Here is a 12,857-nt window from a genome sequence, read left to right on the forward strand (position 1 = left end):
TCATTAAATAGTACCCGCAAAACACCAGTCTCAACGTCAACAGTGAAGAGGCGACCCTGGGATGCTGACCTTCTAGGCAGTGTTGCAAAGAAAAAGCCATATCTCAGACTGGCCAATAAAAATAAAAGATTAAGGGGGGCAAAAGAACACAGACACTTGACTTTTCCTTTGCAACTCTGCCTAGAAGGTCAGCATCCCCCGGAGTCGCCACTTCACTGTTGACGTTGAGACTGGTGTTTTGATAATGGGCCTCTGTACGCCTATGTAGATATTCCATAAAAAATCTGCCGTTTCCAGCTACAATAGCCATTTACAACATTAACAATGTCTACACTGTATTTCTGGTCAATTTTATGTTATTTTAATGTACAAACAAATTGCTTTTCTTTCGAAAACTAGGACATTTCTAAGTGACCCAAAACTTTTGAACGGTAGTGTATATATATATACAGTGGGGAGAACAAGTACTTGATACACTGCCAATTTTGCAGGTTTTCCTACTTACAAAGCATTTAGAGGTCTGTCATTTTTATCATAGGTACACTTCAACTGTGAGAGACGGAATCTAAAACAAAAATCCAGAAAATCACATTATATGATTTTTAAGTAATTAATATGCATTTTATTGCATGACATAAGTATTTGATACATCAGAAAAGCAAAACTTAACATTTGGTACAGAAACCTTTGTTTGCAATTACAGAGATCATACGTTTCCTGTAGGTCTTGACCAGGTTTGCACACACTGCAGCAGGGATTTTGGCCCACTCCTCCATACAGACCTTCTCCAGATCCTTCAGGTTTCGGGGCTGTCGCTGGGCAATACGGACTTTCAGCTCCCTCCAAAGATTTTCTATTGGGTTCAGGTCTGGAGACTGGCTAGGCCACTCCAGGACCTTGAGATGCTTCTTACGGAGCCACTCCTTAGTTGCCCTGGCTGTGTGTTTCGGGTCGTTGTCATGCTGGAAGACCCAGCCACGACCCATCTTCAATGCTCTTACTGAGGGAAGGAGGTTGTTGGCCAAGATCTCGCGATACATGGCCCCATCCATCCTCCCCTCAATACGGTGCAGTCGTCCTGTCCCCTTTGCAGAAAAGCATCCCCAAAGAATGATGTTTCCACCTCCATGCTTCACGGTTGGGATGGTGTTCTTGGGGTTGTACTCATCCTTCTTCCTCCAAACACGGCGAGTAGAGTTTAGACCAAAAAGCTCTATTTTTGTCTCATCAGACCACATGACCTTCTCCCATTCCTCCTCTGGATCATCCAGTTGGTCATTGGCAAACTTCAGACGGGCCTGGACATGCGCTGGCTTGAGCAGGGGGACCTTGCGTGCGCTGCAGGATTTTAATCCATGACGGCGTAGTGTGTTACTAATGGTTTTCTTTGAGACTGTGGTCCCAGCTCTCTTCAGGTCATTGACCAGGTCCTGCCGTGTAGTTCTGGGCTGATCCCTCACCTTCCTCATGATCATTGATGCCCCACGAGGTGAGAACTTGAATGGAGCCCCAGACCGAAGGTGATTGACCGTCATCTTGAACTTCTTCCATTTTCTAATAATTGCGCCAACAGTTGTTGCCTTCTCACCAAGCTGCTTGCCTATTAACCTCCCGAGTGGCGCAGTGGTCTAAGGCACTGCATCGCAGTGCTAGCTGTGCCACTAGAGATCCTGGTTCGAATCCAGGCTCTGCTGTAGCCGGCCGCAACCGGGAGACCAATGGGGCGGCGCACAATTGGCCCAGCGTCGTCCAGGGTAGGGGAGGGAATGGCCGGCAGGGATTTAGCTCAGTTGGTAGAGCATGGCGTTTGCAACGCCAGGGTTGTGGGTTCGATTCCCACGGGGGGCCAGTATGAAAATAAAAAAGAATAATGTATGCACTAACTGTAAGTCGCTCTGGATAAGAGCGTCTGCTAAATGACGTAAATGTAAATGTAATGTAAATGTCCTGTAGCCCATCCCAGCCTTGTGCAGGTCTACAATTTTATCCCTGATGTCCTTACACAGCTCTCTGGTCTTGGCCATTGTGGAGAGGTTGGAGTCTGTTTGATTGAGTGTGTGGACAGGTGTCTTTTATACAGGTAATGAGTTCAAACAGGTGCAGTTAATACAGGTAATGAGTGGAGAACAGGAGGGCTTCTTAAAGAAAAACTAACAGGTCTGTGAAAGCCAGAATTCTTACTGGTTGGTAGGTGATCAAATACTTATGTCATGCAATAAAATGCAAATTATTTACTTAAAAATCATACAATGTGATTTTCTGGATTTTTGTTTTAGATTCCGTCTCTCACAGTTGAAGTGTACCTATGATAAAAATTACAGACCTCTACATGCTTTGTAAGTAGGAAAACCTGCAAAATCGGCAGTGTATCAAATACTTGTTCTCCCCACTGTGTATATATATATATATATATATATATATATATATATAATATCCAGAGATTGTTTGAAATGCTCATAAAAGTGTGGTAAATGTGTACATTTTCCTGTTTCAAAAATATGTTGCTCAAAAGAAGCTGTTCAGTTGCTTACTATTCTGCCCCTCAGTGACTGCCATTAGCAGCAGCTCCACAGGCGCATAAGCCATGCAAACTTTGCTTGGATTGTTTATCCAGCTATTTGCTATGAGGGGAACTGCCCCAATGAAATGGCAGGATTTCATAGCATAAATTCTAACAGTACAAAGAAAATGGATCGTCCTGGGGTGCTCAAATGTGAGTTCAGTCAGAACATCTGGTTCTGCTCTAGTCTCCCTCCCAATAAGTATCTCGAGCCAGACGGCTGACTTTCGCATTTGAGAATAGATCTGCTCTATCAGGTACAGATGGCGCTAAACCAAAAAGCAAATTGTAATTAACTTAAATAAATAATCATAACAGCCTGGAACCTGATACACCGGACATCTACATCCGACAAGAGTTGAAGGACAGAGGGATACATTAACTTTCTCATTGCAGATCTAGTAGGATAAAAAAGCGTGACGTGGCTGGCCAATTTTATTGCTCATCAGGTTGTACTGTGGGTGACAGGTCGACATGTTGTGTGTACTAAAACAGCATAAAACCGGGTGTATCACAAAGCATGATCAAATTAATTAGCCAGCTACAATAATTTTGAGAAACATTGAGAAATAGTTTGGTCAAATTTTTTTGTCAAATTAGCTACCTTTGATAAGCAGCTAGCTGGTGGCTTGCTAGCTAGTTAACTACCATGTCAATTTTAAGTCTTTCTAAAAGAATATCTGATTAACTCGGAAATATGAAATTATTTCAGAATGAAAGTTAACTGGCTAGCGCATCATGCTTTGTAACATTATGTTAGCTAGCTACCCCCAGTTAGGGATAATGTGTTTTCACTTATTGCATCGAAATGCTTGTTGCGAGCTGGCTGCTTGTTCTAAATAGTATAATCTAATCTTTTTTTTTATGGCATTTTGTGCAGCAGTGTTCATTCGGTTTTTGACATGCAAAAGTGAAATAGGTGTATTTATGCTGTTGTAGAAATGCACAAATCACTTTATATATCTTCTCAAAGAAACTACCGGTAGTTCGAACACTTGGTATTATATTTCTGTCTTGCTGCTTTGTTGATAACTCCAACCACCCCGCGCCCCGGATATTCAGCCAATCAGAGGCCGCCACTATTCTGATGACACCTTTCATGTGATTACTTCCCATCTTCTGAGAGATGAGCAAATTTTCCTCATTGGGTTCACATTACTGTACAGGTATGTTTATTATTTCAACATTAGACAGTTAGCAGAAACTTCCAACTAGCCATTGACGTGGAGCTTGAACCCCTCTGCACAGAAGCAAAGAAGAAACCCTTAGGTAACCGCACTCCTCCAACAGACACAAAATGCCCAATTTACTGGTGCCCTGGTTCCTGTCTTGCAGATGTTCATAAACTTCATGTTGTGTGTTTAAATATATGATTATTAGCCCCCCAGTAACGCGTTTTTTCACCACCCTCCTCCCCACTGACATCCACTCGCTGCTTTTGGCAAACATATGGCTCCTGCAAAACTTCAAACGGCAGGCTTCCGTTCATAAAAACAACAGGCTTTAAAGAGAGGCACCTTTAGGGTTGTGGGTGCTGAGGGAAAAGCTGCATCAGTGTATTCATTAAAGGCCTCTTATGGAGCAACAGTCACCTTTTCATCACTTGCTGTGCTGGCTTACTCTGTTCTGCAAGTCTTTGGTCTCCCTAGAGGAAAATGGTACATAATAAATAATAACCATAAAATTATTGTCTTTACCTCAAGCTGCTCTGAGGTGCAAGGTAGACCGAAAAGAACATCAAGCTACATTGGTGTGTGTTATGGTAGCATGTAGCTGCTGTATGCTTATACAGTGAAGTCAACTACTGATAAGTAAAGATAAAGCCTTGTGCCTAAAATCTAGCCCTAGCCATGCTAATATTATTGATACACCTGTAGCCTTTATTGCTTCATTGAAATGTGCTTGCTTACACACTTACTCAGTCAAATCTTTCATCAGTAAGATGAAAGTAAGATGAAGTACTATAATATAGAAGAGGCACTTGATCATCTTTCTACTGTGCACTTGACCATCTTTATATTGTATTTACATGTACTTAAAAAATTATATTCATTTTTAAGAACAATTTGGCTCTAAAACCTTGTGCTAACCAAGAATCAGTCTGCGCAATATTAAGGAGTCGACCTCCTAGGTCTGAACAAAGATTTGTCTTCAACTTTGTGGTAAATGGCAAGCCATAGAATGGTATGGTGTGTGTGTGTACATATGGCAGTTGGCAAACTAAACCCCTAAATGTTACTAGTAGCTTGGCATAACAAACCCTGCTCTTATGCTTTGTCCTTAGATGCCCCAAATTGAATAATCTGTCCTTTAAAACCATTTCCTGCAGTGAAATGACCTAGTGGCCTCATGGGTGGAATGTTAATATTTTTCATTATTTCATTTAATTAATAAACATAATTTCAAAAAGACTACCAAGAAACACTTCAAGAAACACCTGATTAGCCCACTGCAGTAAAGGGTTTTAATAATGCGAGTAAATCAAATATCCCATTACCCTTTGTTTCTTTTTGTGGTAAAAACAATAATTGTACTTTTCCCCGATTAAGACTAATGCTAATCTTATGTGCTTCTCTGGCACTCAACACTCAATTACATCCAGTCTCACAACTTTTCCACTATCTTGTGTCCAACTTAACTCAAGAGCCTGACATCGGCTATCTCTATCGGTGGCTATTGTCTTGTGTCAACTGCGAGAGGAGTAGTAACCTTTCTGCGCTGCAGTCTGCAGAAGAAATGTACACAGCAACAGTTCATCCTCTCCCTCTTTCCATCTCTCTAAGAGTCTGAGCCAACCTGACAGTGGGACTCCACCCTTCTTAACCACCAGTTTGAACTGTACAAGACACTGACCACAGAACAGTAGATTACATAGAGTCCTGTCAGGCTAGCCGGCCCAGTAAATTACTGTTTCTATTTCAGACGCTGGTTGCCCTTTGGCCAATGCAAGGCACCAGCAGTGCTCTCAGGATAGCGGAGTCCCTCACAAATGGGGATGGGTGAGAGTAGGTGACTAACTGGTGTGTGACTTTGTGGTACTGCAGTAATACATTCAATTAGTAATCCATTTAGTATACAGTGGGGAGAACAAGTATTTGATACACTGCCGATTTTGCAGGTTTTCCTACTTACAAAGCATGTAGAGGTCTGTAATTTTTATCATAGGTACACTTCAACTGTGAGAGACGGAATCTAAAAATAAAAAAAATCCAGAAAATCACATTGTATGATTTTTAAGTAATTCATTTGCATTTTATTGCATGACATAAGTATTTGATCACCTACCAACCAGTAAGAATTCCGGCTCTCACAGACCTGTTAGTTTTTCTTTAAGAAGCCCTCCTGTTCTCCACTCATTACCTGTATTAACTGCACCTGTTTGAACTCGTTACCTGTATAAAAGACACCTGTCCACACACTCAATCAAACAGACTCCAACCTCTCCACAATGGCCAAGACCAGAGAGCTGTGTAAGGACATCAGGGATAAAATTGTAGACCTGCAGAAGGCTAGGATGGGCTACAGGACAATAGGCAAGCAGCTTGGTGAGAAGGCAACAACTGTTGGTGCAATTATTAGAAAATGGAAGAAGTTCAAGATGACGGTCAATCCCCCTCGGTCTGGGGCTCCATGCAAGATCTCACCTCGTGGGGCATCAATGATCATGAGGAAGGTGAGGGATCAGCCCAGAACTACACGGCAGGACCTGGTCAATGACCTGAAGAGAGCTGGGACCACAGTCTCAAAGAAAACCATTAGTAACACACTACGCCGTCATGGAATGAAATCCTGCAGTGCACGCAAGGTCCCCCTGATCAAGCCAGCGCATGTCCAGGCCCGTCTGAAGTTTGCCAATGACCATCTGGATGATCCAGAGGAGGAATGGGAGAAGGTCATATGGTCTGATGAGACAAAAATAGAGCTTTTTGGTCTAAACTCCACTCGCCGCGTTTGGAGGAAGAAGAAGGATTACAAGAAGAAGGAGTACAACCCCAAGAACACCATCCCAACCGTGAAGAATGGAGGTGGAAACATAATTCTTTGGGAATGCTTTTCTGCAAAGGGGACAGGACGACTGCACCGTATTGAGGGGAGGATGGATGGGGCCATGTATTGCGAGATCTTGGCCAACAACCTCCTTCCCTCAGTAAAAGCATTGAAGATGGGTCGTGGCTGGGTCTTCCAGCATGACAACGACCCGAAACACACAGCCAGGGCAACTAAGGAGTGGCTCCGTAAGAAGCATCTCAAGGTCCTGGAGTGGCCTAGCCAGTCTCCAGACCTGAACCCAATAGAAAATCTTTGGAGGGAGCTGAAAGTCCGTATTGCCCAGCGACAGCCCCGAAACCTGAAGGATCTGGAGAAGGTCTGTATGGAGGAGTGGGCCAAAATCCCTGCAGCAGTGTGTGCAAACCTGGTCAAGACCTACAGGAAACGTATGATCTCTGTAATTGCAAACAAAGGTTTCTGTACCAAATATTAAGTTCTGCTTTTCTGATGTACCAAATACATATGTCATGCAATAAAATGCCAATTAATTACTTAAAAATCATACAATGTAATTTTCTGGATTTTTGTTTTAGATTCCGTCTCTCACAGTTGAAGTGTACCTATGATAAACATTACAGACCTCTACATGCTTTGTAAGTAGGAAAACCTGCAAAATCGGCAGTGTATCAAATACTTGTTCTCCCCACTGTATATGGCATTTTGCACAGTTACATTTACATTTTAGTCATTTAGCAGACGCTCTTATCCAGAGCGACTTACAGGAGCAATTAGGGTTAAGTGCCTTGCTCAAGGGCACAGACAGATTTTTCACCTAGTCAGCTTAGGGATTAGAACCAGCAACCTTTCGGTTACTGGCACAACGCTCTTAACCACTAAGCTACCAGTGACCTACTTTCAGCCATTTTGGCGGAAGGTGAAGGTATTTGACCACTTGTGGCCATCACTGTACTTTACATAAGCTCACTAAAGAATTAACATGTGTTAAAAATGCCAAATACTAATGGGAAATGCAGTTCAACCCTTTGAATTCCACAGGCCCCTTGAGAGTAATGAAGCCAATTAAATGAAAAGCAACAAAGCCAACAATCATATATAGACAGGAAAGTTAAACTGCTTCTACAGTATCTCCTCCTTTCTTCCGAACTTCAGTTCCTCCCAAAATTCAATTCCTCCCTGATCCTGTGTTTCCATTCCAGGAAAGCTCCCGGTCGGTCTGCTGGCAGGGCCATGCTCAACAACACAAGGTTTCTCTGCTATGTCTGGCTTCAACCAGCACATCAATCAACACTCACATATAGTACATCCAATTGACTCCTCTGCTGAAATATCCAGCTTTATGCATCAATATAATAAAGATGTTTGAAGTACAGATGTAGGATCTTAATTTGAGCCAGTTTGCAACAGGAAATGTTAATTATTATGTGGATTATAATGAATTTAATGGAAATGTTTGTAGGGGTTGATACATTTTTCGTAAGGGCAAATCAAGTCTGAAATGACAAAGTGTAAATGACAAACTTCAGAAGCCTTTTTAATTCTCAGCAGCAAAAGAGTGATCAAATTAAGATCCTACATCTGTAGTAATTCCTTAATTCCTGTTTGCATTGTATTCTTTGTTAATAATAGAATACAGTTTCACTGCAGTGCAGATGATAAAAATACAGTATTCAACTACAAATAATAGCATAACAGAGATTATACAGTATGAGGCGATGAGTCATAGTAAGTGGTGTTGGGTTGCATTTTTCACCTACCATGCCTACTGAAATGGTAACGAATTCATCATAAGGCCTCACCTGGTCACAGTGTAATAAAAGGGTGTGGTGGGGTATAGGATGATAGGTCTCCGTTTGACCCAATCTGACACTAAGAATCCATCTCATTTGCATACAATTGGTTGGAGCATGCAACAAAGTCAATTTAATAATGGTATTGTCAAGAGTTACAGCATAGTAACATGATGAGACAGATCTGAAGTCTCACATGTTGTATGTCCAGGCTTCATCGAGTTCATAATATGTTACTTATCTTCACCCTTAGATGAATAGACAGTAGTGGTATGCAGTATTGGTATGATGGAACCTCAAATGTCTTCCTATTTGTAGTCCAGATAGTTAAAAACCCATAACTAAATATTTTTCTGTCTCAGATTAAGTCAGTTCGTCTTTTGTTCCAGACATGGTGGCTTGGCCTTAACTGTAAGAAATCATGTTGAGCGTTACAATTTAATTGACTTGGAATGAAACGAGAGGACCCAAATATTACGGTAAGCGACAACTTCCTCTCAAAATGAGCCAATGGTTTTCTACGAGCCAATCGAGTCACAGTTTGAGGCCTTTAATTGGCTCATTCCGAGAACTTTAAGTAAGTAATTTCTATTTTTCTCAAGTCATTTTTAGAGAGATTAGTTTTGTTTGTACATTTGTGTGTGACTGGAAGCTGTTTGAGGACCTACCTACTGCATCCAGTGTGTCCATAGATGTCCATATGATGTCGCATTTGAACTATGCTCACACAGAATAAGTCTAGATGTACTTTCCAAATGAACATTTCTCTAGTCTAGAACAGAAAGTGATTAAGATAACAAGTTTCTGCAAAATAAAGCCATTATTACTATAGACAGAATAGAACCATGTATTTTTTATGAATGAGCAGCATACGCTTTTCCATCCATGATTTACTGATGATAAGTGAGGTCCTGCAGTGCCATTGGGTCCATCTTGCATTCCTCTCCTTCTTTCCAGGTTTGCAGAGATTCCTACTCATTTTCTGTTTTATGACATTGCCGGTAACCACAAAGAGGATGGGACCCTTTCCAAGAGGGAACAGCTGTGGTGAAACACCAACCTGAGTGAAGCTGGTGTTTTCAGAGGCATCCCCTCAGTCTCTTGAAAGAGAAAGGAGGGTCCCAACACCTGTTTGCTCAAGACTGACACCCGCCCATCAACCAGTCTCCTTGTCTCAGTCTTTTGTTTTCCTTCAACAAGCAGTGCCAGTAGTTGTTGATTAGACGAATTACACAACGCTCCAAGATGGAATAATTTGAGGGTATATGGCTGTCCCTCATGGTTCAGGGCTCAAGGCTCGTCATGGGCTGCGTTTACGTAGTTATTGCAAAGTTAAACAAACCAACTCTATGCACACAGACAATTATCAATTTCCACAGACATTTTTTACAAAAACACATTTATTTGAAGAACAGTGCAGATGCACACTTCGGTAACAGAATGACGGCACGAACAACACAAACTGTCATTCTGTTACCAAACTTTGCATCTGCACCGTGGAATTGCCCATATATAAACTGGCATGCATGTGTAAACTTCCCTTTACTCAATTACTGTACCCTATTAACATGCAATTTTTACCTAACCTTCTTCTCTGTGGTTTCTGACATTATCATGCAGGGTTGGGGTCAATGGCATCTCAATTCAATTACTGACATTGCATATCTAAGTGAAGATGTGCAGCTCTTAATAAGCCACGTGAGGTGTTTTGGTTGGCCAAGAGATGAAGATCCTTTTTTAATGCTGGTTCTGGATGATGGCGAGATCATTGAGGCCTCTGCATTCTCTCTGTCTCGCTCTGGCCCTCTGACTGAGTGATCAAAATTGCAGCCCTTTTCGTTGCAGCCTCCTATCTCTCTTCATGCTGTCTTTCCACCATCAACAGTCCATGTCCAAACACTCATAGGCCTAAATGTCTTTCCTTCCTCGTTTTCTTTATCCGTTCCTTCCTGAGTTGAAAGCAATATGGCTGCTGCAGCCACCAGCTTTAGCAGCGGAGATATCCATCACACTGCTTTTACACATTCATATATCGTTACGAGCATATGGTAATGTTGCCCCACTTCTGACCCGATAGACATTTATTTCCTGAGTAAACACAAGTCTTCATCTGGCAAAGGAATTCTAAACATTTGTTGGACTAGCTTTTCTCTCTCTCTACCCACATCATGCTATGATACACTGTGAACTAAGCCAAGAACAGGGCCTTGAATTACAGGCTTGTAGTTTGACTTTTTAATTTGAGATCTCTGACACTTTTGCTTGTCAATAGTAGCCCTGTCACAACTCCTTCATTAGCTAATCCTTCAGCGTGACCATGTTTATGTATTTTTTCAATGTAGGCAACAAAAAAATGGTATTGTCCCCTGGAGACATTGGTGGCCATCCGCTAGCCATAACCACAATTTACAGGGCGTTATAACGTGTCCACGGCGCTGACACAGCTTGAAGAGTTCCAGTAATTTCAGGTGGTGAGAGCAGAAAACACTGTCTTTTGCGGTTTCACTTGACATTCTTACTGCACGTTCACGTTTCAATTTTAGGGGCGATTCGATTTGGAGAGTTTGGGGGAAGATTAAACAAAGAGTAACGCCGCCAAGTATGGAAGCATAACCTCAATTTATGTCGGACATGACTTTTACACGACTATGTGGTCTGTCAAAAAATAAACACTTATAGTAGTCTAGGCCTATACAAGCAAATCAAGAAAAAAAGTGCCCAATACGTAATTGCAGTAACCAATGCGTAATTGCAGTTCAGTCTATTGTTTAACGTTCAACATAAATATACAGTCTTCCATCTAATTACGTTTATATTTTAAGTGACACTGAAATTGCATCATCAAAAATAAAGCAAGAAGGCTTACATTTACAAAATGTAGGGTATTTTACGCACGTAAAAAAATCACACAACTACGGTGAATTTCATTGATCATTGTAGACATATAGCCTATCCAACATGCAGTTGATCTGAGTGAAATTATCTTTAGGATGGAAGACTTGGTCGTAACGGCCATCTATCTCATTGACACAAATCCCGGGCGGCTCGCCATTTGTCCTGTAGACTGCAATTGGACTGTACAGCAGTCCATCCTAAATGCCACCTATCCAAATGGAGGGTGCATTCACGCAAAGCAAGCTTCCCTGCATAGCCCTTTCTCACAGAATTTCCATCATTATGAGAAACAAATGAGACGCCAACCATGCCCCGTTCTGTTTTTATAATGGTACAATGCACCTGTAATTTAGTCCCAAATACACCTGATTCAAAAGTCGAAATGATGAGGTGGCGCTTTCTATCTCAGAGAAAGCATTCCATCGTCATCGTCGTAAAAAAAGACAGATGCATTTCTTGGATAATGTGAAGGCATGTGAGAGAGGTTCGGAAGTGAAGGGAAAGAGCAGTGATGGGATTGGGTAGTTCTGCTCAAAGCTGCAACGTGTCTGCAGTGAAGAGAAAATACTGTACTGATGCCAAAAATGTATTTTTTATAAGAAAGACGCAGGCGAGTCTATGGAGAGGTGTCTGTGCATAATAATTACAGTATGGGCGTTACGGAGCAGTGCTTTGGCGACCTACAATTACACTTTATTCATTGATATCTCATTGTATTAATTTGCTATATGTGCATGTGGATGTTGTATGACACCTTCATCTGGGGAGTTAGGATGCTTTTTGATTCGTTATAGCACGACTAACAACAAACTTCAGAGAGACAAAACGTCCTAAATAAATACATTATTTTTCGTTTGGAAACGAATTCTTCCGTTGTAGAAACTCCCCTGAAATTCCACATCTGTTTCTGTCATTATAACTTTTTTGCCTGTTTATGGCTGTGCACAGACGTTCTGCAGCGTACACATGACCAGCATTAGTAGAAGAATGAACGGTTTCCATCCACAGAGAGAATCCGCTATATCTTCTTCAAACAGGCTATAACCGGGAGTTAATTGACGGTATTCTCCTCAAGCGACCTGTAGTGGGGTTGATGCCAAGATTAAAGAAGCGCTGGCAATCCACAGGCATTCCATTTTCCGACCTCTCAGTCCACGTACCTTCCGAAGCGGAGCTCATATCCCATTAACTATGAACAAATGTGAAATAAAAACTTAAAATTGCAGCCAAAATAATACTATAGCCTAAACTGTGAGGTTCCACTGTGCCACATAACGACACTATACACACTCCTCCCCTAAGTTGTAGCTCAGTAAGGCCTAGCAACCATCCTTTCAGCAAATCAAGATCCTTATCGATATGATGATGGGCTACATGCAATAGGTTATCGAATATCAATGTGTTATCGAAAGCCTGCACACCTCTCCAAATATGATCGGTCATAGAACTTTAAAACACATTTACTACAAAAACGAAAATAATCTTAGGAATATATTCGATAGTGCCCCACATATGAATTCAATCGATGAGCAATTTCACCTTAAACAAAAATGTAGGCAAACGTTTCCGATAGATACATTTCGATCAGAAATATCCTAGGCCTA

Source organism: Coregonus clupeaformis, unplaced genomic scaffold (assembly GCF_020615455.1).
Source record: "Coregonus clupeaformis isolate EN_2021a unplaced genomic scaffold, ASM2061545v1 scaf0027, whole genome shotgun sequence".
NCBI lineage: Eukaryota > Metazoa > Chordata > Actinopteri > Salmoniformes > Salmonidae > Coregonus > Coregonus clupeaformis.